Here is a 14,959-nt window from a genome sequence, read left to right on the forward strand (position 1 = left end):
TATATTGCGTGATTTTGGAGTCTAAAACTTATTAAAACAGCCTTTATCTTGAATTTTGGGCTGCCATCTTAAATGTTAGGCCGCCGTCTTGAATTTTGGGCTGACAAACTGGGATTTAATGATCTTCATTGATGAACTCCACATAAAATTCGCCAACCATGCTAAAGGTTACAAACATCTGCACAATTTGATGTGTATAATGGGGTTTGGTTCAGTTTTTCATGTGACCAGTTCCACCGATGCTAATTCGGATTACTAAAATGGCCATAACTCCGGAACGCCTCGACCGATCCGGACCATTATCAATGGCCGACAATGCGGTACATTCTGGTTCTATTCAAGCTAAAAATGGCCGACAGGAAGTGCCTTGAAACTGAGTGACCTTTTTGTACACAGACATACACACACACATACAGACATCACCTCAATTCGTCGAACTGAGTTAATTGGTAATGTAACTTGACCTTCTGTGTAAACGAATGTTCATAGCCATCGCCTCGTGTATAGACGAATGTTCATAGCCATCGCTAGAACTAGAAACGGATTAAAAAAGCTGTTTACATTTCTTCCAACTTTCACAGTACAGTGTTGATCTATTACATTAATCCTACAAGTTATGCAACCAAGTGAACTGTGCCGCTTCACAGTAATCTTCACATAATCTATCACACCTGGCATCCACGCACCAATGCGTGAACCCCTATGTCAAAAATGAAAATTTCCCAACAACACTTCGATATACGCATTACCTTGTGCAGGCTCAGAAGTCAGAATACACAACGTTAGCAACAAGCGATTGCAACCATCGTTTTCCCATTCTCACATTGACCTGCAACCTGACGAAGCAGGCGCCATTGTCGCCTAAAAATAGAAGATCATTACTCACACACTGAAGATGCCTGTTGGTCCCAAGCAGCAGTCTCATTGGTTCCTTGTGTGAGTGTAGCTAGTCTGACGATACTAGAGTGGCAACTACGGGCGGTTAATCAAGCTCAAGCTCAACAAAGTTGGCTAATGGTATATTAACACAATGTAATTTTGAACAACTTTCACACAGAAAAAATGTTATTATAAAACAACCAACAAACTAACAAATAAACTGGCACCCCTGTCTCCATCCCGTGCTGGGATGTTTGTGACTTTTTATGGCCCTTTCCAGCGAGGATGTTCAACCGAAAAATGCGACCCCATTGTGGCCCTTAATACACGCATACATCACGCGCTCTCTATCCCATTGAAGACAGCCGGCAGCTAACTCAACCCGGCCACCCGCACCCGCCGTATGCTCCACCGCCCCCGCCCATCAAACCCCAATGGCTCCCAGCAATTTATATAGGCGCAGTAAAAAAAAGCACGCAAAATCAGGACATTGAACTTTACGCGTGACTCCTCGGCGCGTGTGGCGGCGCCTATATACCACCGACCGACCGACCACCCGACCGAGAAGCTAAAAGAAGGAAGGACACGCACTTTCCGATGTGTGCTGTGCTGGCCCAACCAATCGTCGTCGTCGAGGCCGCCCAGCGCAGGGCTTCGCACTCCAACAAGGACAGCGGTGGTTTTCCCGGAGGTTTCACGCAAGTGCGTCATCCCGCTTCCAACCAACCAACAGCAGGAGGAACAGGGCATTGACCCCGAACCTGGTCGGCTCAGTTCGTGTGCGGCACGTGCGTTCCGGCCTGCTAGTGAGTGTGCGTGCGTGAGAAAGGAAACGGAATTCCGGGACGCTTTTCCAGGACAATGAACGGGAGTAACCCCAAACACGAGCCTGGTGCTCGTGTCTGCTAGTACATAACGGGGAGCAGGGGGTTGGGTTGCGACTTGCGAGAGCGCGTGAAAACTGGAGGGGAAGAGCAATGTTCTTAGAGGCGGGTGAGACGGGTTCATCCAGTAATGAGGGGAAGGACCACGTGCGGAACGGAAAGTAAGCTTTCGCCAGTGGGTGGTGGATTGTCCCAAGATCCGAGGCGCGGGAAGGGTGAATAACTTTCCGCGCCAGATACCGACAAAAAGTTCCTACGCAAATACACGTTCTAGAAGAAGTAGAAATTGCAACGAGTTTAAATGGCTGTTGTTGCTGCTTGCAGCTGGGAAAAGTTTGCCCGAGGACGTGTTCCGTGGAATTTTGCAATATCCAAGAAAGGTGAGCTTGAGGACAGCGCAGAGATTATTTCTGTTGCTAGGCGTGTAGATGTTTTGCGTGATGACGAGCGATGATGATGTGAGCCAAAATTTCACGGTGGAAACGTGGGAGAGCGCAACAATTACGCAGAAAGTCAACGCGCTTTGGGACTGGGTATAATAACTTGGCGACTGTTTCAGGACTGTTTGCTTCATAAATATATTTTAAATCGCTGACGAGACTAAAAAATGATAAACAATGAAATACACATAAACTTTTGCAGTACTGCTACACATTTATTGAAATATAATAATTGAATCCTTGCTGAGGAGGAACGTCACATTGCCAAGAACTGTGATTTAGAAATTATGTTTTGATGATGATTAACCTGGGCTTGTTAGGGGAATATCTGTAAGTAAAAAGAAAATCGCGTTAAGTACTGTTCCTTTGAATTCCACTAAGAATTTGCATCCTTTGACAGATACGTATTTCGACCTCAACTGTAAGGTCGTCTTCAGTGTCTTGTACTTGACTCGACTGTCGAGTCAAGTACAAGACACTGAAGACGACCTTACAGTTGAGGTCGAAATACGTATCTGTCAAAGGATGCAAATTCTTAGTGGAATTCAAAGGAACAGTACTCAACGCGATTTTCTTTTTACTTAATTATGTTTTGGTATTGCTAAGAAATTTTCATAGAAAATAGGCATAGGAAAAATTCGATTATTAATTATTTAAAGGCAGTAGGGAGGGATACTATTGTATGTATAGATATTAATCTTTCCGGAAAAATAACCAATTGGGTTTTTAAATTAAGAAAAATGAATGGATTTTTTTTTTAATTTTATACAAAAGAGCACCTTTTCTGAACCACCATGATTTTTTTCAGATTTTTATAACTTCATTTTGGTACCTAAAATCGCTTTCGAAGAGATTTTTCGAAATCACCTTCTGACAGCTGGCCAACTGCTTGACAGCTCCGCCCAGTACAAAATGCGACGAGGGGTGATTCGACAAATCGCTCCCATACAAACTTTAAACTGATTTTTAAATAGGTTCCCGGGCACCAAAATTCATGAAAATTTGGATTTCGGTTCAGTTTTGCATGCGGATTCTGAATATGGAATTATCTCAACACCGCTAAAGAAGCCAATTATTGCACACCCTAAAACTCGCCAATTGTTGCTCACTCCATGCTTTTCTTATGGGACGTGCAACAATTAACGTGTTTTTAAGGTGTGCAACACTTAATTAAAGCCGGAAGAATACGATGAGCAGGGCATGTTGCAAGAATGCCGGACAACAACTCTGCCATGGCACAAGAAGGTGTAAAGCGAAGAGAGCACGATGGCCGAATCAGGTGGAGTGTGACTTGGCAAGCATCCGGCGTGACCGAGGATAGAGAACGTCAACCACGAACCATGTATTATGGAAAAATGATTCAGTTTTTTCTTAAATTTGATGTTATACATACTAAATAAATGAAAATGAACATTCGGTGATTTACCTTATTTCTTTTTTTAACAAACTTCTAAAGAAATTAATGGCATAATAAACAAATCGTCTGAAAAAAAAAATGAGAAATGTATGACCACCCAAGTGACCACCCATAGAATTCCTAAGAAAACGTCCGTAAATTACGTCACGCTTTAACGAGGGGAGCTCAAAACGTGACTTAATTTATGAACGTTCTCCATTAATAATAGCAATTGTTCGATTAAGAATGTCTTTGCCTACCAATACGACTAACGCTGCTTCGTAGTGGTTTCTCTGTCATGACAAAACTAAAACACCGTTATTTCATTTTGTCCAACGTTTCGGTTCGATTGGAATCTTCTACAGGGTCTCTGCAAATATTTTTTTTTAATTCTTGTGATTTGTAATGATGATCGTGATCCACTTTTGATTGCAATGGAATTTGGCGACCGACCAGCACTTGTTTCACTACATTATTGGTCAGGAAATTTGGACTGAATTTGTATATCAGGTATCAGTAGGTCGGCTCTAGAGGCACGTTCTCCTCCATTCGGGAAATTTGTGCCATCGCCATGAACACGAGCCTATTCATCATTTACCTGACGGAGAAGGGAAGGAAAAAGGATAGGACATGGGAAAGGACAGGTAAGGGAATAGGATCGTCATACTCGCAAAAGCGTACCACAATGGGTTCACATAGCGTCCTGAAAAGGACACTGTAATATCGCATAAGCGTGCCACAATGGGTTCGAACAGCGCCCTGAAAAGGGCACTGTGATCATGCATAAAGCGTAAAGAGAGCCTATAGCTCTTTACCACAGCGGGTCAAGAACAACAGAACGTCCTGAAGATTCAAGTTTCTGAATTCAGTTTCACTTAATAAGTGTTTCCCGAGTACTCGGAAACGCAATTGCGCAAAAACTGGACAGTTACATATTAAATGATACGAAGTTCCATAATCGGATTCACAGCTATCACATGCAAATGAATCAGCTTGCTGAATATTCGCCATGTGATAACTGAGTCGGCAGTGGCCAGTCAATGCTTTGACCAGCATGCTGCAATTCTGCTTTGACAGATTTGTTAGATACTTTGCCACCCCTAGAGATGGCTCAGTACAATACAATTTTGTTTGACGACATGACTCCAAACTATTCCAGTATTGTTTGTGCTGAGTGGCAGCCCAGGTGTCAATCCGAAGCTTCACCCAACACTTGGATACCGGAATAGCTGGCTCAGGGCCAATGAAGTCATGTGATGCTCCAGTGCGAGCTAACTCATCAGCCAATTCATTTCCAGCGATGGAAGAATGGCCAGGTACCCATACAAGGTGAACAGCGTTTGCTGAATTCAGCTCCTCAATTTGAGTTCGACAAGCGATAACTATCTTCGACCTGGAGTTGGCCGAAGCAAGTGCTTTGACAGCAGCCTGGCTATCTGAACAGAAGTATATTACTTTGCCCATTACCTGCTGCTGAAGTGCTGATTGCACTCCGCACATAAGAGCAAAGATTTCGGCCTGAAAAACGGTGCAGTGTCTGCCAAGTGAATAAGACTGATACAGCCTTAGCTCACGAGAATAAACACCAGCACCTGCTCGACCTTCGAGAAGGGAGCCATCAGTGTAACATACGATGCCGTCTGAAATACTTCTTTCCAGATAACCAGATGTCCACTCTTCCCGGGAAGGGAATTTCGTGGAAAATGTCCTATATGGAAAATTACAAGCAATTGTAAGATCACTTGGAGCAAGGACAACTTTGTCCCAATTCACCAAAAGTGGAAACAACGAGGTGTGTGTTGAACTGCGGTTCACAGGAGTTTCCCCTGGTAAACCGAGTACCCATAGGCGGTAAGTGCAAGAAAGTGCTTCTTGTTTGAGATGAATGTGTAGTGGGGCAACGTCAAAGAGAACTTCGAGCGCTGCCGTGGGAGTTGAAGAGAACGCTCCAGACATCGCCATTAAGCACATCCTTTGGAGATGGCCTAACTTTGATTGGACCGTTCTCACTTCGCCCTTTTGCCACCACACAAGACATCCATAGGCCAAGATTGGCCGAACAACAGTTGTGTAGATCCATTTGATATACTTGGGTTTTAGACCCCAAGTTGTACCAAAGGTTCGCCGGCATTGCCCGAAAGCCATACAAGCTTTCTTGATTCTGAACTCAACATGAGGTGTCCAGGAAAGCTTGGAATCAAGAATGACTCCAACGTACTTTACCTGTTCAGTCACATTGATTTCAGAATCAAAGAGACGTAAAGTTCGAACACCATTACGGTTTCGCTTTTCCGTGAAAAGAACAATAGATGTTTTACTCGGATTTACCGAAAGGCCATATTGGCGACACCAACCCTCAACTACCTGAAGAGCGTTTTGCATCAGGTCGAAAAGGGTGCTGATGCACATACCGACTAACAATGTTAGGTAGTCGTCGGCAAAACCATAAGTAGGAAGACCGCTATTATTGAGTTGCCTCAATAGCGTATCTGCTACGAGATTCCATAAAAGTGGTGATAAGACTCCCCCTTGGGGGCATCCACAAACACTCAGTTTCCTAATCGCCGCTTGACGCAATGTCGAGAAGAGATGTCGGTTTTTGAGCATTTGGTGAATCCAATTGGAAATCATTGGAGATATACCATGACCCCGTGCGGCTTCCAATATGGCATCGAAAGGCACGTTGTCAAAGGCACCCTCGATATCTAAGAAAACACCCAAGCAGGATTGCTTTTGAGCGAATGCCTTCTCGAAATCGTAAACAACTTTGTGTAAAAGAGTCACAGTGGACTTTCCAGATTGGTAAGCATGTTGGTTCACATGAAGAGGCACATTGGCCAGATGAACATCACGGATGTGATGATCGACTATGCGTTCTAAGCATTTCAGAAGAAAAGAGGTCAAACTGATTGGTCTGAAGCTCTTTGCTTCTTCATACGACGCGCGACCCACTTTCGGAATAAACTTCACAGTAATATCCCGCCAGGATTTGGGAATATACCCTGTAGCAAAACTGCAAACAAGTAGTTGTTTCAAAACATGTTTGAAATGATCAAATCCCTTCTGAAGCAAAATAGGATAAATCCCATCTGCCCCAGGAGATTTGAAAGGTGCAAAGCTATTAAGTGCCCATTCAATCGATTCTAAAGTTATGATACTCCGAGCCGAAGCTAAAGAATCATAACTACAAGAAAAGACATCAGGTTCATCCGAAGATGTAATATCCACACATCCGGGGAAGTGTGTACTGAATAAACATTCTAAAACTTCCTCATCAGAGGAAGTGAAATCACCATTTGGCAAACGAAGTTCGTTCACTTGAAAATCCTTAGATTTTGCAAGGATTTTGTTCAATCGACTGGCTTCACTCAGACTGGAAACATTTGTACAAAGGTTTTTCCAGCCGGATCGTTCAGCAGACCGAAGAGCTTTCTGGTAGGCCTTGCGAGCCGACCTGAAAGCCTCCGATCCAGCCGAACGTCGTCTGTTCCAACTCTTTCTACATTGTTTCCTGAGCTTCGCCAGATCGGAGTTCCACCAAGGGGTTCCTCTTGTGGTCTTCACAGACCGCAGAGGGCAGGCTTCTTCAAAAGCTTCCATGATGAAGGCCGTTGTAGTATCAACGGCATCATCTAAATCACTTGGAGTGTCAATTGATGGTGAGTATCCATGAAATTTGGCTGCAACCAAATCGGTAAAGAGATCCCAGTTGGTTGACCGGGGATTCCTGAAACGCAAAGTTTGCGAAGTAACATTCACATGTTCAAACAAGATGTAACGATGGTCAGATAAAGATTCTTCATCTGACACATGCCAATTGGTCAGCTCATGACTAATTCTGCTAGAGCAAAGCGTTATGTCTAACACTTCCTCTCTTCCAGATACCATGAAGGTTGGGCGGTTGCCTATGTTAAGTAATCCAAGATCTGTACTACTTAAGTATTCCATCAAACTGGAGCCTCTCAAATTGATGTCTGAGCTGCCCCAGATTATATGGTGAGCATAAGCATCACTACCAACAATTAGCGGAAGGCCTTTTGAAGTGCAGTATGCAATGACTTGCTTGAAAGCATCCGTAGGGGATGGTTCATCATGCGGTAAATAAACCGAACAATAAACGTATTTCCTGTTGAGGTTTCCAACAGATACATCTATTGTGATAGCACATACATCTCTGGTAGTTAGTTCAGAGATGAGTGTAGCAACGATTGCGTTGTTGACAAGCACACATGCTCGAGGCATGACACGTGAGTTTGCCATTTCATTTTTACTGAAAGTAGCAAACACCGGATTCACAAGGTTTCCTAAATAGAAATTCCCCTTACGAAAGTAAGGTTCTTGGACTAACGCCACTTGGGCTGTACCATTTTGCATAAGTCTACAAAGATTGATCGTTGCTGTTCTTTTGTGCTGAAGATTGATCTGAGCTATCCTAACCGTAGCCACTACCCAAACTAGGCAAGATTAAACTCTTAACAATCACAGCACAAAAAAGAACAGCAACAATAAAACCAGATCGGTATCGATTTGAGTGCGCCAAAGGCGAGGATTCACAGAATACACTGTGTAAAACGCATAATGCGAAACCATATAGGTGAAAATCTAAACTAATAAATAACATCTTCATAATCCCGCCCTTATTCAGCCTCAAGTATGAGATTGAAGAAGGGCAGCTGATTGTCTCGGAGAAACACAAGGTCCACCGCGCTATTGCTCCGGTTAGCACAGTAAGGGCAAACACTGTGGAGGGTGCCCTGGTACTCCACAGGCTCCGTTTGCGATTAGGTTTTTATAAGACCCCCCTAACCATTCATTCCTAGGCACGGTAAGCGTAAAGCCGCATAACACCATGAATTAGGGGTCACCTGATTAGTGGATTCCTACCACTGGAACAGGCGGTCCGTAGTGCTATTCTTAGCCAGTTAAACTAACCGCTACCGACACTACACAGCTATCTAGGCTGATCGGGAAAAGAAGTTATGACAAAACTAAAACACCGTTATTTCATTTTGTCCAACGTTTCGGTTCGATTGGAATCTTCTACAGGGTCTCTGCAAATATTTTTTTTTAATTCTTGTGATTTGTAATGATGATCGTGATCCACTTTTGATTGCAATGGAATTTTGCGACCGACCAGCACTTGTTTCACTACATTATTGGTCAGGAAATTTGGACTGAATTTGTATATGTATTTATTAACCACTTTAATTGTCATAAAAGTTTACTAGTGTAGTGGCAGAAATTCTCAATTGAGGGATGTGATAAGCTTGCGTTGAATAATACATATTTTCAGTTGCGGAGAACTGTTTTGAAATTTACAGGAAAAAGAAAGTCAAAACAATGTTATAATGTCCATGCAAACAGTTTTAGTGAGCTCTCTGTGCTAATGCGATTGAACAGTTTGACATGTTTCCAATTTAAATGTAGTCTTGCTGGTGCCATGCCATGTAATACTAAGGCACCCTTTTTGAATTCCACTATCCTTATCCTTAATAAATTTGATCGAAAATGCAAATATGCAATCAACAACGTGAACTCAACTCCTCAAAAGTTTCATAAGTGAGTTCAGAATAGTTAAAGCTATTTTAACATTACATCAGCGCACATTGGGCAAAATCAAGCCCAAAGGTGGAAAAAAATAATAACTTTCTTAATACAAGACACTATGTGACCATCAATGGCTTATTCGAAAGCAAATTTTCTCAAGAATTGGTTGGTGGAAGATTCATGTACGGGCAACTTCTTTGAAGCGAGTTATAGAGCCCGTTTTACCCCAGTTCCCCCTAAAATTTGTGAATTTCTGTTATTTTACGGCACTTGTTATGATTTCAATGATTATTTCGCTGAGATACCATCGCCCCACTCCCATTGAGTAACGTTACATACAAAAAGTTATTAAAATGTTGGAATTTTGGGGTGTTGTGGGGTCAATTAGGCAATGGTATATTTTCAAGGTAGAAATTCATTTTTTATTTTTATTTCTGATTTTTTACGTGACAATAACTAAATAAATGATCGAATACACATGGTTTATTCCTAAAGAAAGTTTGATCTCAAATTATTGGTTATATTTAAGTTTTCCCGCATACAAATATGAGTAGTTCCCATCCTTATACCACCGATTCCAAACATTTCCAAACGATGAGCCATTGCTTATATACTCCAAAAATATCCTAAATGTTGTTTGCGCATAGCCCCATAGACGGGAGGTGACGGTAGCATATAGTTTTAGAGCTTAGTTTACCCAAACTCCCCTATAAACTTATTTTTTATTGTTTTTAAATTAAAACAACTTCAACTTGAAACTTCTATGCATGATATGAGTTAGTATTGATGAAGAGCTAACTAGTAATATCACTGCATCCTATGAAATTGGGAAATTTAGGGTACAATGGGGTTAAATAAAAAAAAACATTCAAATAGCTTGAATGACCATTAGACTGGGTCAACAAAGTCGATTTTTTGGAACAAAGCTTTTCCGATTCATTTTAGCGTCCAAAGCAACTGTGCAAAATTTGGGAGCGATTGGTTGCTTCCCCGTATTCCGCTTTGTGATTGAAATTTGTATGGAATTTAGTATGGGAAAACGTGCTTTTTTGCATTTTGCTCATAAATTGAAATTTTTCGTCTAAAACGATCTAACCATTGACGTTAAAGTATAGCCTAGGATATGCCGAGAAACTTTGCCGAAGACCGCAAAGTGATCCGACACTTGTGACAAAAGTTATAACGTACAGATTGCCCAGTGGTGCTTAACATTTAACATGTAAAGGAATAACATCAACAATAAAATCTCAATTTTTGGCCTAAGTTACCAGGCGAATAACTTTTTTCACAAGCGTCGGATCACTTTGCGGTCTTCGGCAAAGTTTTTCGGTATAACCTAGGCTATTCTTTAACGTCATCAGTTACATGGTATTAGACAAAAGAATTCAATTTATGAGTAAAATGCAAAAAAGTACATTTTTCCATACTAATTTCCATACAAATTTCAATCGCAATGCGGAATACGGGGACGCAACCAATCGCTCCCAAATTTTGCACAGTTGTTTTGGACGCTAATATAGGATGAAAAAGCTTTGTTCCGGGTTGATTCGATCCAATTTAAAGTTTCTCCATACAACGTTGACCCATAAGTTGACAAATAACTTGTTTGAAAGATAATATCCATACGAGTTCATTAATGACTGATTGATGCACAGGTAGAACACAGTGCTAAACGTGCGAGTATTCAGCAAAACCATGCTGAGGGAGTTGAGTTCGATTTTTTGTCGGTCCGGGAATTTTGCATAATTGAAATTCGCTTGACATAATGTCAAATGAACGACAGCATTTCCTTAGAATTGATGTGTGTGTCAACATATTGACTTGATTTTTCGTATACGGATAGTACTGACCGTCAATTTTAATGTGGATTGATTAAAAATTGATTGAGTTATGTCGAAAAAAAAAAGTATTGAGTGTATGTAATATATGGTGCAAGCCTTTTTGGACAGGGTGTCCGATTTTGCACAGTACGTACAGCAAAGTATCTAGCCAAATACAAAAATCAAGTCAATTACAACATCTTGAGGAATTTATATCTAACCTGAAGAGTTTTGTTTTTTGTGCAATTGAACTTGATTTATTACTAAACTTTTCTTTTGCATTGACCATATCCACCACTGATCTTCGTTAGCGAACAAGCAGGCGAAAGACTGCATATACGACATATGTAAGTTTGTTCGAGAACATCTGGCAAGAAAATCATCCCCAGAGCAAAATTCGTCAAATATAATGGCAGTATGTCTTTATAAAAACAATGAAATTGTACTACCGTCACAAACGGGAAGATTCTGCTTCAATGAACGCAACGCCAGATGAAGATGACTCTGATTATGATCAGATAAGCAAAGAGATGTGCTTAGGAAATCTAGTATCTATTTCTAAAAGACATACACTATCCGTCATAAGTAGAGACTCACAAAAAGTATTGCAATAATATTGAATTACCCTAACTCACCTCGATATCTCTAAAACCAGAACACCTACAAAAATGCCGCTTTTAGAAAAGTTGTTGCTTTTGGGCTTCTGAATAACATTGATGAAGACAGCATCTTTGTAAGGTATTGGAGATATCAAGGTGAGTAAATGCTGTACAATATTGTTGCAATACATTTTTTGAGTATATACTTATGACGGGTAGTGTACTTGGCTAAGTGAAATAAGACTGTAATATTATTAGTGTATAGCAAAACAAAATAAATACCTATTTGATACGTAATGCCTGAAGTTCATAGGCACAATATGTGTTGAAAAATGGACAAATTGAGTGGAAAAATTGCGAAAAAATCCACGTAGTTCTGGTGGGATTTGAACCCACGTCTCACTGTTGTTCGTAGGCACGCTCAGAGAGTGTTGGAAGTGGACATCTAAGGACCGAAGGAGATGGTGAATTGCGAGGAAAGAACGTGGGGTGAGGTGGGCTTTGGGTTCAGGTTGGCTTTCTACTTCACAGAATTGTTACCTTGTTCTGTGGCGGAGTTGGTTAACGCGCCCTGTCTAGCGAACTTGGGGAGACGTGGGTTCAAATCCCACCAGAACTACGTGGATTTTTTCGCAATTTTTCCACTCAATTTGTCCATTTTTCAACACATATTGTGCCTATGAACTTCAGGCATTACGTATGTCTAACATACCATTTCGGTTGGTTATCCGAAAAACAACAACATTCGTGTTGAAATAGAGCGGCGGTCTCTCTATCGCAGTAGCGGTCGTGCGAGGGACATGCGACCGAGTCGAACGCCCGACACACACTGACGGTCTCATTCGCAAGTTGTGGATGAGCATGTGCTGTGGATAGGCAAAAGTCTCGACACTAAAAATAACTTGCTCTCACTGTTGTTCGTAGGCACGCTCAGAGAGTGTTGGAAGTGGACATCTAAGGACCGAAGGAGATGGTGAATTGCGAGGAAAGAACGTGGGGTGAGGTGGGCTTTGGGTTCAGGTTGGCTTTCTACTTCACAGAATTGTTACCTTGTTCTGTGGCGGAGTTGGTTAACGCGCCCTGTCTAGCGAACTTGGGGAGACGTGGGTTCAAATCCCACCAGAACTACGTGGATTTTTTCGCAATTTTTCCACTCAATTTGTCCATTTTTCAACACATATTGTGCCTATGAACTTCAGGCATTACGTATGTCTAACATACCATTTCGGTTGGTTTTCCGAAAAACAACAACATTCGTGTTGAAATAGAGCGGCGGTCTCTCTATCGCAGTAGCGGTCGTGCGAGGGACATGCGACCGAGTCGAACGCCCGACACACACTGACGGTCTCATTCGCAAGTTGTGGATGAGCATGTGCTGTGGATAGGCAAAAGTCTCGACACTAAAAATAACTTGCTCTCACTGTTGTTCGTAGGCACGCTCAGAGAGTGTTGGAAGTGGACATCTAAGGACCGAAGGAGATGGTGAATTGCGAGGAAAGAACGTGGGGTGAGGTGGGCTTTGGGTTCAGGTTGGCTTTCTACTTCACAGAATTGTTACCTTGTTCTGTGGCGGAGTTGGTTAACGCGCCCTGTCTAGCGAACTTGGGGAGACGTGGGTTCAAATCCCACCAGAACTACGTGGATTTTTTCGCAATTTTTCCACTCAATTTGTCCATTTTTCAACACATATTGTGCCTATGAACTTCAGGCATTACGTATGTATAACATACCATTTCGGTTGGTTATCCGAAAAACAACAACATTCGTGTTAACCTATTTGATGTTTAAGTTGCTATTTCGTTAACAAAAATATAACGAATGCATTTTGGAGACTTTTTACTACAATGTGTTACTACAACCCCCATGAAATGCTTGGAATGGTGAATAATGGAAGTGTGCGACATGGATTTAAAATATTATTTCACGTATTGATTATAAATTTCTTCATCTTCTATACCAAAATTCCGAGAAATAAGCAGCAGCATATTTTGCCCCAATATCCCACAAACGTCATATTTATAACATCTTTCATGTATACTCATTGGAATCAGAATGTTATAATATAAATGATATATTATATTAACTGTAATGGAACAATTTGATTATACTTTTAAGGAAATTGAGGTAAAACAGGCTTTACACCCCGCTGAAGCAATGTCGTAAGTACAAGAATCATTCGTATAGAAATTATCTGCCAAACAAGCTATCTGTCAACTTATATGATCATTCAAGCTTTTTGAATGTTTTTTTTTTTTCATTTAACCCCATTGTACCCTAAATTTCCAAATTTCATAGGATGCAGTGATATAACTGGTTAGCTCTTCATCAATACTAACTCATATCATGCATAGAAGTTTCAAGTTAAAGTTGTTTTAATTTAAAAACAATAAAAAATAAGTTTATAGGGGAGTTTGGGTAAACTAAGCTCTAAAACTATATGCTACCGTCACCTCCCGTCTATGGGGCTATGCGCAAACAACATTTAGGATATTTTTGGAGTATATAAGCAATGGCTCATCGTTTGGAAATGTTTGGAATCGGTGGTATAAGGATGGGAACTACTCATATTTGTATGCGGGAAAACTTAAATATAACCAATAATTTGAGATCAAACTCGCCAAAAATGGTTTCTTTAGGAATAAACCATGTGTATTCGATCATTTATTTAGTTATTGTCACGTAAAAAATCAGAAATAAAAATAAAAAATGAATTTCTACCTTGAAAATATACCATTGCCTAATTGACCCCACAACACCCCAAAATTCCAACATTTTAATAACTTTTGGTATGTAACGTTACTCAATGGGAGTGGGGCGATGGTATCCCAGCGAAATAATTATTAAAATCATAACAAGTGCCGTAAAATAACAGAAATTCACAAATTTTAGGGGGTACTGGGGTAAAACGGGCTCTATAACTCGCTTCAGAGAAGTTGCCCGTACATGAATCTTCCACCAACCAATTCTTGAGAAAATTTGCTTTCGAATAAGCCATTGATGGTCACATAGTGTCTTGTATTAAGAAAGTTATTAATTTTTTCCACCTTTGGGCTTGATTTTGCCCAATGTGCAGCGACTCATATTTGGTAGAATTACGATGCAACATCGTTTCTAGAAATAAATCGGACGGTTATCCAAAAGAGGGTTTGTAGACGTACTGGGAAAACTTGAAAATTAGGTAACACAGAATGTTGATTAATTGGCAAATTGAGAGATAAAATTGTGAAAACCCGCGTGGGATCCGACCCACGACTTCGCTAGACCGGTGCTTTAACTAACTATTTAAGCACAGAACAGATAGCAATTCAGCGGAATAGAAAACCAAACTGACTCCGAACCCACACCATGAACACTCCTATTTTTACAATAAAAACAATTCGCTCTCGCTTGTATA

At 41.0% G+C, this 14,959-nt stretch overlaps 1 protein-coding gene across 2 annotated transcripts in view; it reads left to right on the plus strand.

Moving 5' to 3' along the window:
- LOC109411191 (putative uncharacterized protein DDB_G0277255) overlaps positions 1 to 14,959 on the plus strand; it is a 229,964-nt gene that overhangs the window by 165,301 nt on the left and 49,704 nt on the right. The window lies entirely within an intron of this gene.

This window comes from Aedes albopictus, chromosome 3 (genome assembly GCF_035046485.1).
Source record: "Aedes albopictus strain Foshan chromosome 3, AalbF5, whole genome shotgun sequence".
Classification (NCBI taxonomy): Eukaryota; Metazoa; Arthropoda; class Insecta; order Diptera; family Culicidae; genus Aedes; species Aedes albopictus.